General features: G+C 41.1%; 2 long non-coding RNA genes across 6 annotated transcripts; both read left to right on the top strand.

Annotated features, from left to right (window-relative positions):
* Positions 1–5,353: 5,353 nt before the first annotated feature.
* On the top strand, positions 5,354–7,848 carry LOC121998473. Of its 4 annotated transcripts, none has more exons than XR_006116518.1 (5): positions 5,363–6,126; positions 6,206–6,297; positions 6,926–7,032; positions 7,508–7,631; positions 7,830–7,848. It is a non-coding gene; the product is annotated as an uncharacterized LOC121998473 (long non-coding RNA). The 4 variants fall into 4 exon arrangements; XR_006116515.1 differs by having other exon boundaries at positions 5,365–6,046; positions 6,185–6,297; XR_006116516.1 differs by lacking the exons at positions 7,508–7,631; positions 7,830–7,848 and adding an exon at positions 7,122–7,147 and having other exon boundaries at positions 5,354–6,046; positions 6,185–6,297.
* A 381-nt stretch (positions 7,849–8,229) lies between these two features.
* LOC121998472 lies at positions 8,230–11,240 on the top strand. Of its 2 annotated transcripts, none has more exons than XR_006116514.1 (6): positions 8,230–8,275; positions 8,754–8,856; positions 9,674–9,860; positions 10,674–10,858; positions 10,973–11,075; positions 11,182–11,240. It is a non-coding gene; the product is annotated as an uncharacterized LOC121998472 (long non-coding RNA). The 2 variants fall into 2 exon arrangements; XR_006116513.1 differs by having other exon boundaries at positions 9,112–9,860.
* Positions 11,241–22,939: the final 11,699 nt, after the last annotated feature.

Below are 22,939 nucleotides of genomic sequence, written 5' to 3'. Positions count from 1 at the left end.
ATGAAGAATCAGAAGAAGCCGATTCCAACTCTTCGATGGACACTAAGTCGTCATTAGAAGAATCTGAGATTGAGGAAATTGTCGAAACAACAATCATAGCTGAAGACCCGCCTAAAGATGAAGAAAATGCTGGAGCAATCCCAATGGTCCGTGTGACCATGTGTTTTGGTGTTTGGGCAAAGGGTTTAAGTTAGGTTCATCCTTGTATTTGATATGTGTATTTGAGTTGTGCAGATTTACAGGATACACATGTGACTCAGGTTGATGGCTTCGGTTCTGGTGAAGGATGGAGCATCCGAGGGACCATGGACAAGGCAGCGAGGACAAGGGCCGAGGGAAGCGACTTCGAGGCATACGCGAAGGATGCCATTGAGGACGAGCCGCGGGCTTGAATGCATCCGAGGGACGAGAGCCAAAGGAAGTAGGCTTGAAGGCAAGATGTCAAAGCTACAGATGAAGTGTCAAATGAGTCATAAGGGTGAGGGTACGAGTGCATGAGAGATTGTACTCGGAGTAAAATCCTAGTTTTAGGGTTTTACTGTAGCAGTACTGTAGCGCACTGTAGCAGTACTGTAGCGCTACTGTATCAGTACTGTAACAATCGACTGCATATTTTAGCAGTCGACTGGTGCAGTCGACTGGGGCAGTCGACTGGCAGCGAACAGAATGTCTCTGTTCGCTCGGTTAGTGTGGAATCGAGCCGTTGGGATGTAACGGTTGAATTTCCACAGAGGGCAGTCGACTGCATGTTTTAGCAGTCGACTGGTAAGCGGGGTTTTCCAACCCGTGGCCTATATAACCAAGACTTGGGAGCTTGGTTGAGGTTGACGAAATTAGACTTGGTTAAGGTCTAATTAGTAGTCTACAAGTGCTCAAGAGTTTCCCTTGTGTCCAAGAGGTCTTGGTGAGTTTGTGGTGAGGTTTCTCCACCCACAAGGAGTTTGAGCTAGCTGGAGGTCTTCCGGGGAGTAATCCACTGACGGATAGGGATCGTCCACCTTACGGACACGCCGTGAAGTAGGAGCTTTATCTCCGAACCACGTAAATGATCGTGTAGCTTGGTTTGCATTCTTTCTTTGTCATGGTTTTAGTTTAGCTTGTTTGTTTTTGTTTGTATTCCGCTGCGCAAGCTAACAATAGTGTAGGAAGCAATCGATTTGGGGGTGCCGTCTATCCAACCCCCCTTCAAGCCGGCCGACCGATCCCCAACAAGTGGTATGAGAGCGAGGATGCTCTCTATTGGACTAACCGCCAAGGAGGCAAAAGATTGTTGATACAATCTGACCTGGCTGTTGTTTTGATGTTGACACTGATTTAAGTTTGTATCAGATGTTAATTGAACTGATCAAGGGTGATCAGGTGGAAGGAAAAAGTCCAAGTTGGAAACTTGGCACGCGGAGTCGGAGAGGGCTCGGTAGCTCGTTCTCCGGACTAGGTCAGAGAGGGCTAGGTAGCTCGCTCTCTGGACCTGACTAGGTCAGAGAGGGCTCGGTAGCTCGTTCTCTGGACCTGATGGAGTCGGAGAGGGCTCGGTAGCTCGTTCTCCTGACTAGGTCAGAGAGGGCTAGGTAGCTCGCTCTCTGGACCTGACTAGGTCAGAGAGGGCTCGGTAGCTCGTTCTCTGGACCTGATGGAGTTGGAGAGGGCTCGGTAGCTCGTTCTCCTGACTAGGTCAGAGAGGGCTAGGTAGCTCGCTCTCTGGACCTGACTAGATCAGAGAGGGCTCGGTAGCTCGTTCTCTGGACCTGATGGAGTCGGAGAGGGCACGGTAGCTCGTTCTCCGGATTAGGTCAGAGAGGGACCTAAGTGAACATTCCATGGCACATTGGATCGGTTGGTAGACCGATCCAGTGACACATGAACTAGTGGATCGGTCGGCAGACCGATCTAGTGAAACTGAGTTCCATGGATCGGTCTGATGACCGATCAGATGACACTCAGTAGCACACTGAGTGAAATCTGATCGGTCTGCAGACCGATCAAAAAACACTCAGTAGCACACTGAGTGCAATCTGATCGGTCAGGGAGACCGATCAGGAGAAGAGCCTGCAGAAGAGAGAAAGGGGTGGATCGGTCTGGTGACCGATCCACACTCAATCTGATCGGTCCCTACGACCGATCAGAATGGCCTCAGACCGATCAGGATGTTGCCTGATCGGTCCAAGGCACTGTGATCGGTCTGGTGACCGATCCACACACTCTGATTTGTTCGCTGTATCAGCGATTCCTTCACTGCTTTTGATATACCTCATTCATTTATGTGATATAATCCTCTGTGCTGTTAGCTTTTGAGTTTGCAGGTTAACAGGTATCATTCCAAGCCTAATTTCAAATTAAGTTCATAAGAGGAATGCGACAAATGGTCTTTCTGCTGGTTTCAGCGGCGCATGGTGCATTTCAGGCATCAACGGATACTGCTGTGATCTGGCTGCGATCTGCTTGACTCCTGGGGATTGGTTCGAGCTCAGAAGACGCCAGTGATGACTGTGATATCATTGGTGTGAGTTCAGAGAACCAGGTAAGGAGGAAGAGGGATTGGCTGCAGCGCTGATTTGCGCAGTTTTTGACCAGATCGGTGACAGCAGAGATCAGGTTTGAGAAGCAGTAAAAACAGCGAGAGGAGAGAATAGAACAACAACAAGAGAAAGCTTGAAAGAAAAGTCTGTGCTGTGGTGCAAAGTTCTTGAGCTCTCGGGTGAACTGCGATCTCTGTTCTGCTACTGATCCTCGCGTGGTTGTAAGCATTTTTATTCTCCTTTGCCACCGAGCTTCTGTAAGTCTCGTGCTTTAACTTAGATATTTCTTGAGACGTTGTGGGGAGGTTACTCCACCGAGAAGGAGGATTTGTAGCCGGAAGTTATCCGGGGTGCGATCTACCGAAGATCAAGGAGTCGTCCACCTTACGGACACACCGAGGAGTAGGGGCAAGTTATCCCCGAACCTCGTAAATCCTAGTGTTAGTGTGCTTGTGTTTTTGTTTTCCTTTAGTTGTCTAATTCCGCTGTGCTAACAATTATCTGTGTAGAAGTTTTGTTTAAGTTTTTAGAAGGGGCTATTCACCCCCCCTCTAGCCATCTAAGATCCTAACAAAGATGACCGGCTTGATTGAACCTCCAAAGTTTGAAGGAGGAAGCCTTGGGGACATCACCTATTGGATGATGAAGATGGAGATCTTCTTCAACACGGATTGGGACATCATGATGGTGGTAAAGGAGCCATTCAAAGTCCCAAAGGACAAGAAAGGAAAGAAGCTCCGAACACGACATTGGACGGAGGAGCAAACCTCACGATCAGAGGCAAACTCAAAGGTAATAGCAATTTTAATTGATTTATTGCCTCCTAATATGATAAGTGGTATAGGTAAATATGAGAACGCCCATGAGTTGTGGAGCAAAGTGAATAAATTTCCATGGGAGGAATTTTTGCCTACACAAGAAGAAGAAGAAGAAAAATCCGAAGAAAGTGATGGAGTGGTCCAAGAAGAGAGGAAGGACCAATCGGATGTGGAGCCCAAGGAGATGGTTTTAATGTCTCAAGAAGAGGAGGAGGAGCAACCGGAAGTTAACTCATGCTCAACTTCCGAGGAGGAGAAGGAGGATGAAGAAGCATCGTTAACATCCTCAAGGGTTGAAGAAGAATCCAAGATGGAGGAAGAAGAGATCTTGGAGGTCAACCTAGTGAGCACCTCCACCGAAGCAAAGTCAAAGGACCACATCATTTGCTTCGGTTGCAATGAGAAGGGACACTACAAGAGTAGGTGTCCAATGAGTAAGAAGAAGGTATCTCCTAAACTTAATTCAATTCTTTTAGAATCTAATTTGAGTTGTAGGAAGAAGAAGGAGAAAAAGCACATTAGATGCTTCACATGTGAAAAACTTGGACACTACCACACAAGATGCTCGAGGAAGGGAGAGTTCAAGAAGTTGGAGCATCTAAAGAAGTGGGAGAAGAAGAAGAGGAGCTCAAGTCAAGGGGGAGCCTCAAGGGTAAGGGAAGTATACCCTAATTTGAAGTGTAATTCAAATTCAAATTCTTATGTTCCCATGCATGCTAGGAGAAATAATGATTATCATTATGTAGCAATGAAAAATTTTGGTTTTAGATATCATAATAGGAATAGAGTTAATGTAGATCAAAACCCTAGGAAACCCATGCATGATAAACCTAGAAATGGTAGACCTAAGGAGACCCAATGCATTAATCCCAAGAAGGGGAGACACATGCCTAGAAAGGGTAGGTTTAGTAATGTCCAAGGTGGACTTATTGACTCTAGGGTTATGAACTTAGAAAGGGAAAATCAAGCTTTGAAGTCAAAGCTTGATAATTTGGAGAAATTCCTTAAGAGATTCACTGTTGGATCTAAGGGATTAAATATGATGTTGGGTAGTCAAAGACTCAATAATGATAGATCGGGCTTGGGATACCGATCTAGTCCCTCCAAGGCCAAAAGGAGACCATGTGCTAGGGTGACACATGATAAGGGCAAGGGAGAGTCATCCAAGGCCAATAAAAAGAAATATGCTAGGGTTGCATATGATTATGGCAAGGATGATGTGTCCAAGGTCAAGAAGATAAGGAGATCTTCTAAGGGACATCATTGTGGTTTGGTCATAATAGATGAGTCACCTAGGGAGGTGGCTAAGGCTAAGAGCTCTAGGGGGAGCTCAAAGAGTCAATTTGGGACCCATGGCTAATGGATCTCAGGTGGATTTTACTTGGGAGTTTAGGTTGGGTCATGGATTGTGTCAAGTGGTTTGGAGACGGATTTGAGTCTCAAACATAGGGATTTGGCACAATTAGATTGTGTTTCATGCAAGAAATATGACATTGGGGTCCTATAGCATGATAATTAGTTTTGGATGTATAGATGCCATATAAATCAATGCTAGGGATGCATTGTGGGTTGACATGGGCAAATACATCAAGAGGAAGCCAAAACTAGGACTTTAGGTCAAGGTTCTATTGAACAATTTAAGCTAGTTTTGGATTTTGTGTCAATCTTGGGATTGGTGATAGATACATTTTTGAATATATTTTTCCCAAGTAGACATGGATAAAACAGACATCTCCACAAAATTTGGAGATTTTTGGAGGTCTGTGGAATTATTGGTGTATTTCTGAAAGTGGGTTAGAAATGTTGAAAGAGGCTGAAAAGCTGTGCCAGTCGACTGCTAGTTTTAGCAGTCGACTGCACCAGTCGACTGATAGTTTTAGCAGTTGACTCACTACAACAAAATCGCTCATAGACATCAGTGGAACAACAACGATTTTAGGCTAAAACCGATGTCTTTGAGTATTTTACATCGGTTTTTCTAAAAATCGGTGTCTATGAGCGCAGATTTTAGCTCATAGACATCGGTTTTTTAGGCGATGTCTATGAGCGCCCCTTTTTTCGTTAATAGACATCGATTTTAACATCGTTTTTTAAAATCCGATGTTAATAAACCCAAATAAAATATTTTAATTTTCCCCACAAGTCAAAATCTGCCTAAGTGTTTTCCCTCCAAACCTAAATCTTTATCCCGCCCCTTCCTCCGCGCGACCATCTCTCTCGCGATAACCTAAACCGAAGCCTAAACCTCCGACCATCCGACCATCTCTCTCAGCCTAAACCTAAACCTCCGACCATCTCTCTCAGCCTCATCTCACTCTTCCCTTTCTTGAATCTCTTCCCCTTCTTAATCGTCTGATTGCTAAAGGTTGAGGATGGGGTTTGGGGTTAACCTCTCTATAAAGCGCCGAAGCCTTTTCTTTTCCCCCGACTTTCTCCTCTGTTCTTCCTCTGCTTCTCGCGACTTCGGACTTCACGCGACCGAGACCGGCGATTTCTTCTTCTCTCGGTGGCGCCGGCGAAGAGCGGACCTTGGAGCGTTGAGAGGAAGAGAGGTTAGTTACAGCCGAACCTTCTTTCTCCCCGATCCCTTCCTCCCTTCTCTGATCTCGGTGAACAACGGCGACGGATCTCGATCGGTGGATTTCGCCGGATGTCGGGAGGGAACCAAGGGCATCGGCGTTGGATCAGGCCAACATCGATTGTTTGGAGGAGGTAACAACCATTGTTCCTTCCCGATCTCTGTCCCTGTTCGTCGGCAAGAACAAGTCGTTGCCCTAACTTCGATCTTGGAGGTAAGGGTTTGGTTTTGGTTGTGAATTCGAACCTTGATTCTTTCTAGTGTTGATTCAGGTGGTTCTTTCTGGGAAGCAGAGACTGGTATTTTGGTCCCGGCCACCACAGCTCTGTTGGATCGATCTCTTCTTCGTATCAGTGATCGTCTCCGGTGATTGAAGGGCGCAGAGGTAATGAGGTCGATCTGTTGTTGTTGTTAACAGGTTGTTTTGATGACTTCTTGTTATTCTTTCTTCTTGATCCGGCTAGTGAAGATGCACTATGTAATGTTCTGTTTGTAGGGGATTGAGGTACGGTTTATTTCTTGTTCCTTACCCTTGTGCGATCATTAGTTGCAGTAGATGTTACCTAATGAATCCTGTGTGTTTTGAGCTGGATCCACGGCAGAGTCAATAAGAATTTGTTTGTTCTGGTGTTGGAGGTTAAGGGTATGATGTGTTACTAGTTAACAAGGATAAGAGTTGTTATATTGGGTAATTGAATGTTGTAAATAAAGATTAACCTGAATCTGAAATGGTTTCAGTGACATTTAGGTTTCATGTTAGGTGATTATGGAAGATTGTAACCTTGAAGATCTAATGGGAATTTAGATATTGGATGGTTTAGGTTAGAATATAAATTTAATATGGTTATGTTAAAAGAAGGGAGCCGTACCTATGGTTAGCGTTTCTTTTGTATGTTCATTTCCTCCAGGTTTTTGTAATTTAATTTCCACCCTCTAGGGTTTTTTTTTAATTCAGTTTTCGATGCCTAATTCCACCCTGCTTCTTTCTGACATACATTTACACATTGTTTCAGAGGATGCGATGTGCTTATTTTAGATACTGGATTGGGAAGTGCAGAGAATCAAGCAAGGGTCAAGGAGTTGCTTCATGTGGAGGAATCAAAACTAGAGGAGGATGAGGGTAAGTGTTTTTACTCATAATATTATTTTAGTTTCTGTTCAAATCAGTTGGCACTCGATTCTGTGCTTTAAGAAATACCACTCCAGCAGTGAGATGGGTTCGAGATGATAAATATGATTGCATCCGATTAAAGCATTGCAAGGTGAGCTATATTCACTGTGTATCCCCCCTTCAGAGTACATATGTATCTGTATAGTAATTAATTTCAATATAGGCACATCAAATTACCTTAATTGTTTCTGGACATAGACTTAATCCTTTGGATTACTTTATTTTAATTGGTAGAGTATTTGCCACTATAATTTATTGCATCCACAAGGTTTGCTTTGGATAGCCTGCTCAGGTAGAGTATTTGCCACTATAATTTATTTTAATTGGTAGAGTACTCGGGGGCTAAGTAGCCCATGGCAGCACTTGTTTATAATATCTTTCCAGGAGTACGCTAATTTGTTTTGTTTTCATCATATCTTTCCAGGAGTGCCACAAGAATGGAGTTATGCACCGGGATCTTAAACCTGAGAACTTCTTGTTTGGGAACAAAAGGGAAAATGCCCCATTGAAGACGATTGACTTCGGGTTGTCTGTGTTTTTCAGACCTGGTAATTCAATTGCAGGATGTTTCTTTTTCAGTTGGTCGTCTTACATGTTATCTAAGTTGTTAAAAGTAAAGATTCATATGATTCTTACTTTAGTTGATGCCCACTTTCTACCTACAATTACTCATGGAAAAGGTGGTCTTAATATTACAAGCTAGCTAGTTAGTTTCTGAATTTTAATAGTCTTCCTTTCGATCCCAGGTGAGCGCTTTAACGAAATTGTCGGCAGTCCTTATTACATGGCACCAGAGGTTCTAAAGAGAAATTATGGGCCTGAAGTTGATGTCTGGAGTGCAGGTGTTATCTTATACATCCTTCTTTGTGGGGTGCCTCCATTTTGGGCAGGTATTTTTCATCCATAGGATAATAAAGCCATTTTAGACTTCCAACTGTATATCACTCAATTATAATTTCTTGCAAGTCCATCAAACCAAGATGTTTGCATCTGGCATGCTTCTAAGAACCAGTCGTGTAATTCCTTGTCTCAATGCAGAAACTGAACAAGGTGTTTGCCCAAGCAATTCTTCGTTCTAACGTAGATTTTAAAAGAGAACCATGGCCAAAGGTTTCTGATAGCGCTAAAGACCTTGTGAGGCATATGCTTGAGCCAGATCCTAAGAAGAGGTTGACTGCTCAGCAAGTTCTTGGTAACTCTTGGCTCCTTGATACCTTTTCTCAGTTCTTGGCACTTCTAAAACTTGTATCTTGGATCTGTTTTCATGTAGCTATATTTCTAATACTATGTTTTTCTTTTGTGAAACTATTGATTTATCATTTTCTCTCTCAAGTGGATGGTTAGTAATGAGCCATGCCAGTATCTCATACAAGTCGAGATGGCAGTATTATTCATTCTTCATAAAGAGATTTATTTATAGTTTTTGCTAGTTTCTTTGCATATCATGCATGCTTTGTAAGAGCAAGAGAAGTGTATCCTGATTTCTTTGTTAATAACTTCATTTTAATAATTTTTCCCAAGTCATGCTTTGCTTTACAACCTAACCATCCACAAGCATTGTCAAGCCTTGGCAACATATATATACATGGATTGGTAAGCTTTAGAAATGTTTGATGACAACTGTGCGGATAGTTTATTTTTGTTCCTTAATGAAACTTCTCTTCATGCAGTAATATGATGAGTGTTGTTGCATCATTCTATAAGGCAATTTTAGCAGTTACAACAGGGATATCTGTGCCCTTCAACAACTTGGCTATTATATACAAGCAACAGGTAGAGTACTATATCTGCCTTTTTCATTGCTAGTTTGAGAGTTACTGCATATTGCCTCATTTAATAGAAGAAAGTCATATAATTTGTCTATCATCTTCTTTGTTGTCTTTGCCCCTAGTTGGAAATTGATAGTTCTCTTGTATTACAATAGGGAAATTATGCAGAAGCGATAGCCTGTAAATTTGATTGGATTATAGTTTTATATTGATTGGATTATAGTTTTAAATTTGATGGAATGCTTGCCTTTATGCACAGAGACTATGCTTTGCATCGGAAGTGAATGGCATCGTTATCCTTCTTCATTTTTTATGCCTTCGTACATTAAGGAAGTTCAATGGATAAATGAAGGATTTAGGGGTCTTCTCCCATATCCTTTTAATTCAAGTTTGGGAGGCATGACAACTACCCCACCTTATTTCAATGACAAGAACAAGGGTTTATGCCTTCGTACATTATAGCATCAAATGGTTCTCATTTCAAACATCCATCAGAGTTCACATTTACTGTGACATTAAGTTCAAAAGAAATTATAGAAGAATCTGTTGAAGAAAGTTTTGTTTAGGACTATGCTGATCTATGTAAACCACAAGAGGGTCCTTGTCCAATGTTGTTTGATATGCTAAGAATCAATAAGAACAATGAAGTGAAGAACATAGTTTGGAATTTACAAATGTTATCAAATGAGATGGAGCTTTTCAGAGAGTTCAATGAAGAAGATAGGCCTCTTTTGTTACTTTAAGCTTAAGATTTTTGCTTCATATTGTTTATGCATATGGGAATTGTTTGTTGCCAACTCGAGTTTGATTTTTCTTTGCAGTAAATTTGTGAAGATAATATTAGCAAAACTCCTGGTTGCACATAACATATTGAATTCAGATGGATCTCTTAAAAGTTTAACAAATCATACTAAAGAGGTTTAATCATTCTATGATGACTTGATGAAGTTGGATCCATCACATAAAAGATACTATGAAGATGAAAAAAGTATTGTTCTAATGGATCAGGTAACATTAAATTCATAGTTCTTTTTTTAATCTTTGAACTCTTCTTTACTGAAGAAGTATATGAAGAAACTTTGATGCTTCTCCAAGTTTTCACCCACATTGTACACACAATGACACTGCTGTTGACTGTATTTCATTCTTTTTTCTTGTGTGTGCATCACACAGTGTATATATCTTTTCTGGTCCAACAGAAGTAGTGTATGATTCTAACAAATATTTGATTTGACTGGTACAGTATGACTTACACACTGTTCTATATAAATTAATCCTTGATGCCCTATATAATTCTAGGACAATGTGCCCATCTTAGCAAGGTATGGAGTTGGAACATATGTATGACAATTATAAATTAAACAATACTTATTAATCCTTGTTTGTAACTTTCTATTACTACCTACTATTGCAGAACAAACTGTAGGATCAGTGTCACTTATATAGCAAGTAGTCTCAGTTATTTTTTTTTTTTGAAAATTTGACAAATATATTGGCAATTAAGTTGTACAGTATATAGAAAAGTAAAAAATGATGGCAAATGTTTCCTTTTAAAAAATTTCTTTCCAGTTTCCAAATTGTTTCTAGAAAAGGAAAAATGGAAAACTAGAAATATTTCCTATAAACAAAGCACACCAGTTGATTGCCTTCCCAACCATACAACTAGATGATTCAACTTGTTACACTACCATACATTTCATTGCATGTGTTACCTTTCTTAATTTTCCAATACATTCGCAACCATATGATTTCAAATATTTGCATAACTTGTAAATGTGTACTTCAACAAGATAACCAATGCGAATCCCCAACTATATGTAGGAAAGCAAATTACAGGAAGCAATTATCCTCAAGCAATTATCCCAACCCAAAGTGAAAGGATTGTACAACAAGAAATGCATGGTTTTTCTCCACGAAGCTCAAATTTTATTTTAAAAGGAAGCTTATTGAAGCTAAAGCAGATTCAACATATAAGGAAGTTCAATGGATAAATGAAGGATTTAGGGGTCTTCTCCCATATCCTTTTAATTCAAGCATTTATTTTGTTAAATGTGATTTATGCACCTATAATTATTCTGGTGAAGTTAGCATTCTATTAAACTAGATTATGACCTTTGCAGAGAACTTATTGGTAACCAAGGACTTTGTGAAGATAGCAAATTTTGGCCTTGCTCGTGAAGTTCATTCGAAGCCACCATTCACAGAATAGGTTTCAACACGCTGGTAAGCATGTTTATGACAAGCACTTGTGATCTTATATTTTTTATTTGATACATATACACATTTGTTTTAGTTATTTGACATAGGGTGGATTTATGTGTTTTTACAGTTTACAAATCTCAAGTACTCCAGAGTTGAAATTGATGAAATGCAGTTCGAGTGGGCTGAATGCATGCTAGATTACATTTGAAGTGCGGTTCTACCTTGATGTGTTAAAAGAATGTTCTACCTTAATTTTGATATCTATTAGCTAGCTTTTGATGTAAAAAGAATGTTTGGGTATTTTATGGATATTGTTGTAAGAAGATTATTTATATAATTTGTGAATATTTGTGTATTTTATGGATATTATTGAATGAAGAATATTTGTACAATTTGTGAATATTTGTGTATTTTTTTTTGTTATTGTCGGTTTTAAAATCAAATCTGTGCTGTTAAAAAAAATACATATGACATCGGTTTTCCACCGATGTAAAACCGGTGTTATAAAGTAATATTACATCGGTCATTTACTGCTGTCAAAACTGGTGTTATTAACATACAATATTACATCGGTTTTACACCGTGTATGAAACGGTGTCGTTAAGTGATACTACACCGGTTAATAACCGATTCGAAAACCGGTGTCGTTAAGTGATACTACACCGGTTTTAACTCGATGTCTAAAATGACAGACTTTTAACATCGGCTTCATAGACATCGGTCGAAAATCAAATAGACACCGGTGGAAAACCGATGTCTATGAGCGATTTTGTTGTAGTGACTGCACCAGTCGACTGTTAAAACATGCAGTCGACTGGCTGGAAACAGAAGTATTCTGTTCGCTCAGCTAGTAGCGACCAGTCGACTGGTACTTCTTGCAGTCGACTGATACCAGTCTGAAATTGTTTTCAGCATTGAATTTTGACCAAGTCAACTCATACAAGTGTATGAAATCCATAGGGGATAAACACACGAGTTTAGGGTCAATTGGAATGACAAGTTTTTAACAATTGGGATATTGTTGGAGGACCTTTTGGATGTTAGGCAAAGGGGAAGAAGTAAGGTTTAGTTGGGAAAACCTGAAAGTACCTTTGTGTAGGGGGAGCCTTGGGATAGGTTCTTAAAAAGCCCGTTGTAAAAATCCTAGCTCATGGGGAGCGTAGGTGTAGGGGGAGCCTTGGGATAGGTTCAAATGCATGATGCATTGTTACGGCGGTTGCCAAGTGTGTAACCTTGGCAACGTAAGTCCATTCGGCAGTGTAAGTCCAAGTGTGTAGCCTTGGCAACGTAAGTCCATTCGGCAGTGTAAGTCCAAGTGGGTAGCCTTGGCAACGTAAGTCCAATTGTTTTTAGCATATTGTTTTGCTATTTGTTTTCCCTAACTTAAACGTATTGCCAAACACCAAAAAGAGGAGATTATTGGAGCAATCCCAATGGTCCGTGTGACCATGTGTTTTGGTGTTTGGGCAAAGGGTTTAAGTTAGGTTCACCCTTGTATTTGATATGTGTATTTGAGTTGTGCAGATTTGCAGGATACACATGTGATTCAGGTTGATGGCTTCGGTTCCGATGAAGGATGGAGCATCCGAGGGACCATGGACAAAGCAGCGAGGACAAGGGCCGAGGGAAGCGACTTCGAGGCATACGCGAAGGATGTCATTGAGGACGAGCCGCGGGCTTGAATGCATCCGAGGGACGAGAGCCAAAGGAAGTAGGCTTGAAGGCAAGAGGTCAAAGCTACAGATGAAGTGTCAAATGAGTCATAAGGGTGAGGGTACGAATGCATGAGAGATTGTACTCGGAGTAAAATCCTAGTTTTAGGGTTTTACTGTAGCAGTACTGTAGCGCCACTGTATCAGTACTGTAGCAGTCGACTGCATGTTTTAGCAGTCGACTGGCAGCGAACAGAATGTCTCTGTTCGCTCGGTTAGTGTGGAATCGAGCCGTTGGGATGTAACGGTCGAATTTCCAGAGAGGGCAGTCGACTGCATGTTTTAGCAGTCGACTGGTAGGCGGGGTTTTCCAACCCGTGGCCTATATAACCAAGCCTTGGGAGCTTGGTTGAGGTTGACGAAATTAGACTTGGTTAAGGTCTAATTAGTAGTCTACAAGTGCTCAAGAGTTTCCCTTGTGTCCAAGAGGTCTTGGTGAGTTTGTGGTGAGGTTTCTCCACCCACAAGGAGGTTTGAGCTAGGCGGAGGTCTTCCAGGGAGTAATCCACCGACGGATAGGGATCGTCCACCTTACGGACACGTCGTGGGGTAGGAGCTTTATCTCCAAACCACGTAAATGATCGTGTAGCTTGGTTTGCATTCTTTCTTTGTCTTGCTTTTAGTTTAGCATGTTTGTTTTTGTTTGTATTCCGCTGCGCAAGCTAACAATAGTGTAGGAAGCAATCGATTTGGGGGTGCCGTCTATCCAACCCCCCTTCAAGCCGGCCGACCGATCCTCAACAGAAAACTCATCCGAGATGAGCATCGATAAAGGGGGAGAGGCTTCAGAAAGAAGCTACAATGAAGGGAGACCATCATACAATGATATTGTAAAGGTAAGTAAGGTATGTTCTCAACCTCCTAAAACACTCTTTAAAATTATGATGAATTTAGAAGATGCAAATTATAAATTAACTTTGAATACATGTTCTGAAATACTTTCTAAATTTGTGATGAATCTAGAAAAAGAAAATGTAAAATCAAAGTCAAAAATAACCATGAATACATGTTGCTCAGAAAATCTTTAAAAATTGAAAGTTGAAAATGTTAAATCAAAATATAAAATAAATTTGATAGAAAAAGACAATGCAGGCTTAACATTGTCTGCTTCAAATCTGAAAAATTATGATTTGAGAAATTATGATAGACTAAAATGAAAATTTAGATATCATAATTGTTGGTGCAACCTTAGGTCAAGGTTGACCTGACTCGAGTTGTATTTTGATGTTTGACGAGAATAGAAAAGTTCTATTCTGATGTTTGACGAGAATAGAAGAGTTGTATCTTGATGTTTGACAAGAATATTGGAAAACTTGGGAGGTTGTGGGTGCAACCCTTGGTCAAGGTTGACTCGACTTGAGTTGATCTATTTCAAGAAGTCCAAGCAGGGAGCTTGGCACGAGAAAAGTCCAAGTATGGAGACTTGGCACGGAAAAGTCCAAGCAAGGAGCTTAGCATGGGAAAAGTCCAAGCAGGGACTTGGCATGGAGAAGTCCAAGTATGGAAGCTTGGCATGTGGAAGTCGGAGAGGGCTTGGTAGCTCGTTCTCCGGACTGTGGTCAGAGAGGGCTCGGTAGCTCGTTCTCTAGACCAGGAAGGCAGATAGAAAATCCTGGTGAGTGAAGCCAGGTAAAAGTCCTAGTGAGTGAAGCTAGGCAGTTTGGAAGTCCTGGTAAGTGAAGTCAGGCAGATTGGAAATCCTGATGAGTGAAGCCAGGTGAAAACCCTAGTGAGTGAAGTTAGGTGAAAGTCCTGGTGAGTGAAGCCGGGCAAGGAAAAATCCAGATGGATCAAGGATGATCGGACATCTGGTGTTGAGAAGGTCAAGTAGGTCAAGGGAGTGACCGGATACTTGGCACGAAGAGAAAAGTCCAAGTGGGTCAAAGGGATTGACCGGACACTTGGTGGGGAGTCTTAGCAGGTTAAGGGAGTGACCGGATGCTAAGCATGATGTACCAACAGGTCAAGGTTGACCGGATGTTGGTGTGGGAGACTTGGGACTTGGTATTGGGAAAAACCAAGCTCTGGATCGATCTGGGGACCGATCCAGTGATACGGCTGATCGGTCTGGTGACCTATCAGTAACCAAACAGAATGCTTCTGTGGATTATCTGATTGGTCTGAAGACCGATCAGGAAGCAAACAGAAGAGAAGAAGGAGAAAGGCTGATCGGTCCAGGGACCGATCAGACTCTTCCTGGACCGATCAGGACATAGCCTGATCGGTCCAGGCTTAGCCTGATCGGTCCCAAGACCGATCAGGGACAGTGTGGACCAATCAGGTTGGAGCTTGATCGGTCCAGGCCTAGCCGTTGTGAGTGACAACGGCTAGATCTCGGTCTTCTGTGTCTTCTTCTGTCTTCACAGGTTTGCAGGTTCAGCTATATAAAGAGTCGAGCGACTCTACAGGATTTCTTCTTCTTGCTTCTGCAAGTTCTTCCAGGTTCCTTCTGCGAGCTTTGCTGAGCTCATACTTCTTGAAGCTTCGCGTGAGCTTCCCTGCTGGCATCCGTGAAGCTGCTGCTTCATCAACGGACTCCAGACGAGAAGGCAAGCTTGTTTGTTTTACATTCATATTGTCTTGTGCTTCTTTGTATTTTGTGTACTTCTATCTTGCTGTTGCAAGAGTTATTGTGGCGAGGTTTCTCCACTCAGAAGGAGTTCATATTAGCCGATTTTCCGGGGTCTCATCCACCGACGGATTGATAGGCTTCGTTCACCTTACGGACACGCCGAGGAGTAGGAGTTTCATCTCAAAACCTCGTTACATCGCTGTGCTTGAGGTTTGAATTCCCCATTTACGTTTTTGTTGTTATTTTTCCGCTGCGCTAACTTGATTTGTAGAAAGAAACGAGAATTTGGGGTCGGCTATTCACACCCCCCCTCTCTAGCCGCATCCGTCGATCCTAACAAGTGGTATCAAAGCAAGGTTGCTCTTCGTCGGATTAACACCCGGGGGAGCACAAGCTAGAGAATGGATCTACTTGGAGAAGACATCACTATTCCACCCTTCTATGAGTGCTACGACTTCGCGTATTGGAAGGTAAGAATGAAGTATTTTCTTATGACTAACCTAGCAAATTGGAATTGTGTACAAGTAGGTTTTATTCCTCCGGTGGATAGAAAGGGAGAACCTCTCAAGAAAAAGAAGTGGACGAAAGAACAAATCCACCAATCCACAATCAACGACGATGTAACGAAAATCCTTGAATTTTCATTACCTAATGATATCTTGTGTAAGATAGGTGGATACAACGATGCCAAGGAGTTGTGGAACAACTTGGCTAAGTTCCATGAGAAGAGCTCCAATTCAAGTCATGAAGCGGAGTCAAGTGAGCCAAGTAGCTCACATCATGGAGGTATGGAATTAGAAGTTGAGGGCTACTCAACATCTAAGGAAGAAGAGGAGGAGAGTTCTTCTTCAAGATTAGAGCAAGAAGAAGAAGCTTCTACCTCCGGAAGGGATGAAGGAGAAAGCTCATATCCACCCTCAACCCTAGATAACTCAAGCAATTTACTTTCAAGTAAATTACATATAATATGCTTTGAGTGTAGGGAATTTGGGCATTACAAGAGTAAATGTCCAAAGAGGATTAGGAAGACTCCACCGACGCCAAAGATCAAGAAAGCCGGAGTCCCGATACGCAAGGGCAAGGAGCACGTGGTGTGTTTCCAATGCAAGCAAAGGGGACACTATAGGAGCCAATGTCCGAGGGGGAGACAACCTCACAAGGACAAGAGACCAAGCACATCTATAGGGGGAGCTAAGGCAAACCCTAAGGTACCCTTTAAGGCACATTATTGCAATTCTAATAAGAAACATGCTAGTAGCTTTATTGCAATTGCCAATGATGATAAGCATGATAACCATAGAAACTGATACATGTGCTTAGGTGCCAAACATGTTAGTCTAGGTAAGGATAATACTAGAAATGTCAACCCTAGAATTAACTCATCTAAGGTTAAGGAGAACCTAGGTAGAAATCCCAAAACAACTAGACATATGCCTAGGAATACCTCAAAGATAAATGACAAATTAAAACTTGAGGTATTAGAAAAGGAAAATCAAGTCTTGAAGTCAAGACTTGACAATTTAGAAAAGACCCTTAAGAATTTAGAGAAGTCAACTCAAGGGTCTAAGGGTCAAAAATCAAAGCCCAAGAACATGAGAGGTTTGGGTCACAAACCTAAGACTCAAGTGGTCAAGCCCACTTATCATAATGTTCCATTCGATTATGGAACAAGACCTAGGGCTAGAAAGACCATCACCAAGGTCACAAGGGGAGTCACCCCTAGAGTTGATCTTGATGAGTCCCAAATGACGAAGGCTTTAAAGCCTAGGAGGGTCATTAGGAGGGTTGCTAGGGAAGTCATCCCTAGTGAATATTTAGTGAACCCAATGAGCTCCAATAGGTATTGGATTCCTAAGAGCGTGATTCTATCACGCTAGATGGTTTAGGGTGTGCCAATCTTACTTGAATAGGTAGTTAACCTAATCATGGCAAAAGGTGGCACTTTAGGAATTTTCAAGGTGTAATCAAGCCTTAAAAATGAAATGAAAAATTATTCCTAAGGTGATTAGCATGTGCCAACCATATTCGAGGAATTCTCTAGGGTCAATCTAATTGGCACATAGTGATCTAAAAATCTTTAGTATATGATTTGAGGTCTATTACACTTAGGAATATGGAATTTAAGGCAAAATGATCAAAATTATCAAAAATGACAACTAAGGCTAGAATTAGGTATTTTCTATACCTTTATATATTATTTGCCATGTATTGTTTGCCATATGCCATGTCATGACATCATATTTAATTTATTATCATTTGAAATGTCATGATAATGCTTAGGTTAGTTAAATGTCATGCCTTATTTAAGTTTCATACTTTATGACATGACATCATGACATTGACACATGTTTTTACTTATGATATTATTTTATGTCATGTCATCATCTTTTACATTTATAATCAATTAATTTGATTTAAGGACAAAAACATAATTTGATATGGAAATCAAATTGTTGTTTAGAAAATGCATGAGAACTTAGCTTAAGATGACCTAAACCCATATCTCACATCAAAATTGACTTGGATGTGTTTGATACACCTTAGATGTGTGTGAGATATTAGGATTATGAGTTAGGATCAAGGTGCATAGTTCTTGTACCTAGATGAGCCTAATTCGAAATTGAGGATCATAGGGAAAGCTTGCGTACAAGTCATGTACACTTAGCCCTAAGATTGTGGTCCTAAATTGAATGGTTTAAAATCATTTCAAAATTGATTTGAAAAACATTGATGAAGCTTTTCTAGTGATAGCATTCATCATTGAGCAAGTTGATACAAAGTTGAGGTAAACTTGAACTATTTCAAAGTTTTTAAACTTTGTAACAAGATTTGAAAATGGAAGTTATTTTCAAAGAAAACTATTTTTCCATGATAGTATATGTTATGAGGAATGTATCCTCAAAATTTTATAATTTTTGAAATTTTCTGTAATTTTGTAGGGGTTTCTGAATTTCGGGAGGAAGAAATTCAGAAATCACATGTGTGATCGATCAGGAGGTTCCCTGATCGGTCCAGGGGATGTTGGATCGGTCACTGGACCGATCCAGGGAGCTCCTGATCGGTCTGGTGACCGATCGGGCGTGCCAAAAGGCTGGTTTTCGCCTGTGTTGTCTGAAATTTCAGCTGAAAGTTAAAACACAGTTTGTGTTTTGGATTTCTAAAGGTTTGAAACTCTCCAAGACATTGTTGGTGCAATGGCCAAGGGGGAGTTGACCTTTAGGGGGAGTTTTACCTATTAGTCAAGGGAGAGTTGACTTTTAGGGGAAGTTTTTACTCTAAAGACTTGAGTGATATGAGATTATCACTAAGTTGATTGTTGACTTTAGTATGAAGGGAGAAATTAAGGGTTTCAATGAAAGGTATGAGACTTTCATTAGGAATAAACTCTTGACCTTGATTCACTCTTTTTGATGTGTGTCAAAAAGGGGGAGAATGGGAGAATGTCCAAAGAATGTTCAAGGAAGAACATTAGAGTTTGGAGAGAATGTTCAAGGAAGAATATTGGGAAACCTAAGTTAGGTTATCGGGTTAACCTAACTTGTTTATGGTTTTGTCAAACATCAAAAAGGGGGAGATTGTTGGTGCAACCTTAGGTCAAGGTTGACCTGGTTGACCTGACTCGAGTTGTATTTTGATGTTTGATGAGAATAGAAAAGTTCTATTCTGATGTTTGACGAGAATAGAAGAGTTGTATCTTGATGTTTGACAAGAATATTGGAAAACTTGGGAGGTTGTGGGTGCAACCCTTGGTCAAAGTTGACCTGGTTGACTCGACTTGAGTTGATCTATTTCAAGAAGTCCAAGCAGGGAGCTTGGCACGAGAAAAGTCCAAGTATGGAGACTTGGCACGGAAAAGTCCAAGCAGGGAGCTTGGCATGGGAAAAGTCCAAGCAGGGACTTGGCACGGAGAAGTCCAAGTATGGAAGCTTGGCATGTAGAAGTCGGAGAGGGCTTGGTAGCTCGTTCTCCGGACTGTGGTCAGAGAGGGCTCAGTAGCTCGTTCTCTAGACCAGGAAGGCAGATAGAAAATCCTGGTGAGTGAAGCCAGGTAAAAGTCCTAGTGAGTGAAGCTAGACAGTTTGGAAGTTCTGGTAAGTGAAGCCAGGCAGATTGGAAATCCTGGTGAGTGAAGCCAGGTGAAAACCCTAGTGAGTGAAGCTAGGTGAAAGTCCTGGTGAGTGAAGCCGGGCAAGGAAAAATCCAGATGGATCAAGGATGATCGGACATCTGGTGTTGAGAAGGTCAAGTAGGTCAAGGGAGTGACCGGATACTTGGCACGAAGAGAAAAGTCCAAGTGGGTCAAAGGGATTGACCGGACACTTGGTGGGGAGTCTTAGCAGGTTAAGGGAGTGACCGGATGCTAAGCATGATGTACCAACAGGTCAAGGTTGACCGGATGTTGGTGTGGGAGACTTGGGACTTGGTATTGGGAAAAACCAAGCTCTGGATCGATCTGGGGACCGATCCAGTGATACGGCTGATCGGTCTGGTGACCGATCAGTAACCAAACAGAATGCTTCTGTGGATTATCTGATCGGTCTGAAGACCGATCAGGAAGCAAACAGAAGAGAAGAAGGAGAAAGGCTGATCGGTCCAGGGACCGATCAGACTCCTCCTGGACCGATCAGGACATAGCCTGATCGGTCCAGGCTTAGCCTGATCGGTCCAGGCTTAGCCTGATCGGTCCCAAGACCGATCAGGGACAGTGTGGACCGATCAGGTTGGAGCCTGATCGGTCCAGGCCTAGCCGTTGTGAGTGACAACGGCTAGATCTCGGTCTTCTGTGTCTTCTTCTGCCTTCACAGGTTTGCAGGTTCAGCTATATAAAGAGTCGAGCGACTCTACAGGATTTCTTCTTCTTGCTTCTGCAAGTTCTTCCAGGTTCCTTCTGCGAGCTTTGCTGAGCTCATACTTCTTGAAGCTTCGCGTGAGCTTCCCTGCTGCTGGCATCCGTGAAGCTGCTGCTTCATCAACGGACTCCAGACGAGAAGGCAAGCTTGTTTGTTTTACATTCATATTGTCTTGTGCTTCTTTGTATTTTGTGTACTTCTATCTTGCTGTTGCAAGAGTTATTGTGGCGAGGTTTCTCCACTCAGAAGGAGTTCATATTAGCCGGTTTTCCGGGGTCTCATCCACCGACGGATTGATAGGCTTCGTCCACCTTACGGACACGCCGAGGAGTAGGAGTTTCATCTCCGAACCTCGTTACATCGCTGTGCTTGAGGTTTGAATTCCCCATTTACGTTTTTGTTGTTATTTTTCCGCTGCGCTAACTTGATTTGTAGAAAGAAACGAGAATTTGGGGTCGGCTATTCACACCCCCCCTCTCTAGCCGCATCCGTCGATCCTAACAATAATGATATTAAAGAAATGACAATAACTTGAGAACGAATTTTGTTTAAATAAAAAAAAAATTTGCCTAAGTCAAAAGTTTTTCTGAAATTAGAAATTTCTGCTTAAAATTGTTACTTAGAAAAATCTTCAAAAAATATTTTTGCAAAGTTGCCTAAGTCAAAGTTTTTTTCTTAAAGTTTAACTTAAGAAAATTTTCTTACTTAAAATTTTACTTAGAATTTTTTTTTTACTTAGAGACTGTTTATGTGAAAATTATTGCAAAATTTTCAAAGGTCTCAAAATTTTCTAAGTTTTAACCCTTAGATTTTTTCTTGGAACCCTATTTTATTTATGTGATCAAAGGGGGAGAAGGAAAAGTATAAGTCTAGGGGGAGGCCGACCCAAATTTTCTATCTTTTTACACTTAATTGCAAATTAATTAGTTTATTTATATGTCTATTTTTACCGTAGCTTAACTTGGGTTGCTCACATCAAAAAGGGGGAGATTGTTGGAACCCCAAGGTTGTTTTAGTGTGATCAACAAGTTAAGTAAAATCCTGTGTGTTTTTAACCTTATGTCTAAGTGTGCAGGAGCTTCGGAGCACAGGTACTCGAGCGGAAGATGCAGCTAGCGAGAAGGACGGCACGCGGTGCGTCCGAGGGACGAGGCGCTGCGGAAGAGTACACCGGACGACGAGAAGGAAGCGCGCCGTGGTTCCGAGGGACGAGAAGCTGGAGTGGAAGACTGCTCGGGGAGCAAGAGACGTAGCTAGCAAGAAGGTCGGCATGGGGTGCGACCGAGGGACGAAGACTGCGGATGAGTACGCTGGCAAACGAGAAGGAAGCACGCGACGATTCCGAGGGACGAGAAGCTGGAGCGGAAGCCTTCTCGAGAAGGTCGAGAGTTGGGTTTGAGTGAGCCATATTCCGGATGGCAGAGATCACCCAAGCGGACGGAACCGGAGCAGAAGACTCGGACCGAGGCGAACTGAACCAGAGCAGAGATCCCGGACGAAAAAGTCAACTGGTGTTAACTTTATGGCTTCCGGGCGCCCGGACCTGGATTTTGACCAGATCGCGGTAAACTACGATTTGAACGTTGGGGATAAAGTTTTATCCCCTCCAGGGTACCCGGAACCCTTCGGGGCGCCCCGACCAATGCTATAAATATAGCCTTGGTCCAGAAGCTTTTCAACAACTCAAGCAATTCATTCTTTCAATACTTGTACGCTTTCTCTGTAGTTAAGCTTCTATTTCTTGTGTGTCAACGCTGTAAGAGGCTTCTTCACTTGAAGGAGATACTAGTGCTACGCTTTCCTTGGATTAACAACTTCCCCGGTTGTAATCAAGTAAATCCCGACGTGCCTCGTTTTTTCTGTTTCTGTTTATTTAATTTATCTTATGCAAGTGTTCTGTTGAGAGTTCGAGAAAGGGTTGTATTTTATTTTTCAGGCTATCAACCCCCCTTCTAGCCGGCCCAGCACAGTCCAACATTAATCACACAAAAAGACTTAAAGCAATCGTCGTACTGTAAATTATTACTTCTAAGTATGAGCATAAATGAATCAAGTTGCTTATGAACTATCGAAGTTTGATTCAATAAAAACTTGTTTGAGCTCGTTTAATGAGGCTCGTTAAGATAAACAAATTAAATTCAAGCTTTACAATATTTGGCTCGTTAGCTCGTGAACATGTTCGTTAAGTTTATGAATTAACTTTTAAATAAAAAAATAATAATTTTGATATTAAATTTATAGATTTTATATTTTACTTATAAAACATATAGATAAATATATTAAATTTGTTTATTAGAATAAAATTATAAATTTTAATAAGAATATTATATTTTTTTAATATATAATTTAATTTTTAATTAATATTTAAATTTATAATTTATATTTATTAGATTTATTTAAACTCAATAAAAATTCGAATAAATTTATGAATCATAAATATATTTATTAAATAAAACTCAAACTCAACTGAATTATAAATAAATTAAATTTAAATATTCAAGACAGCCTAACTACACTCCTACTTCTAAGAAATACAATATAATTAAGAAATATAATATAATTGCGTATATTTTAAGCAACGGAATGGAAATTTATGTTATGTGGCGTTCGTGACGTAGAATTAATTAATTAATTAATACCACATCACTGCCATGGTGAGCTGGAATTTATAAACAATCTTGAAACCCAATCTTTTTTAATAATTCATCAAAAAAGGAAGACTTTAAGGAGTCGTCGCCCAGCAAATTATTA

This window comes from Zingiber officinale, chromosome 6A (assembly GCF_018446385.1).
Source record: "Zingiber officinale cultivar Zhangliang chromosome 6A, Zo_v1.1, whole genome shotgun sequence".
In the NCBI taxonomy this organism is placed as follows: domain Eukaryota; kingdom Viridiplantae; phylum Streptophyta; class Magnoliopsida; order Zingiberales; family Zingiberaceae; genus Zingiber; species Zingiber officinale.
The sequence above is the reverse complement of the archived record's forward strand: the minus strand, read 5'-3'. Positions and strand labels throughout refer to the sequence as shown.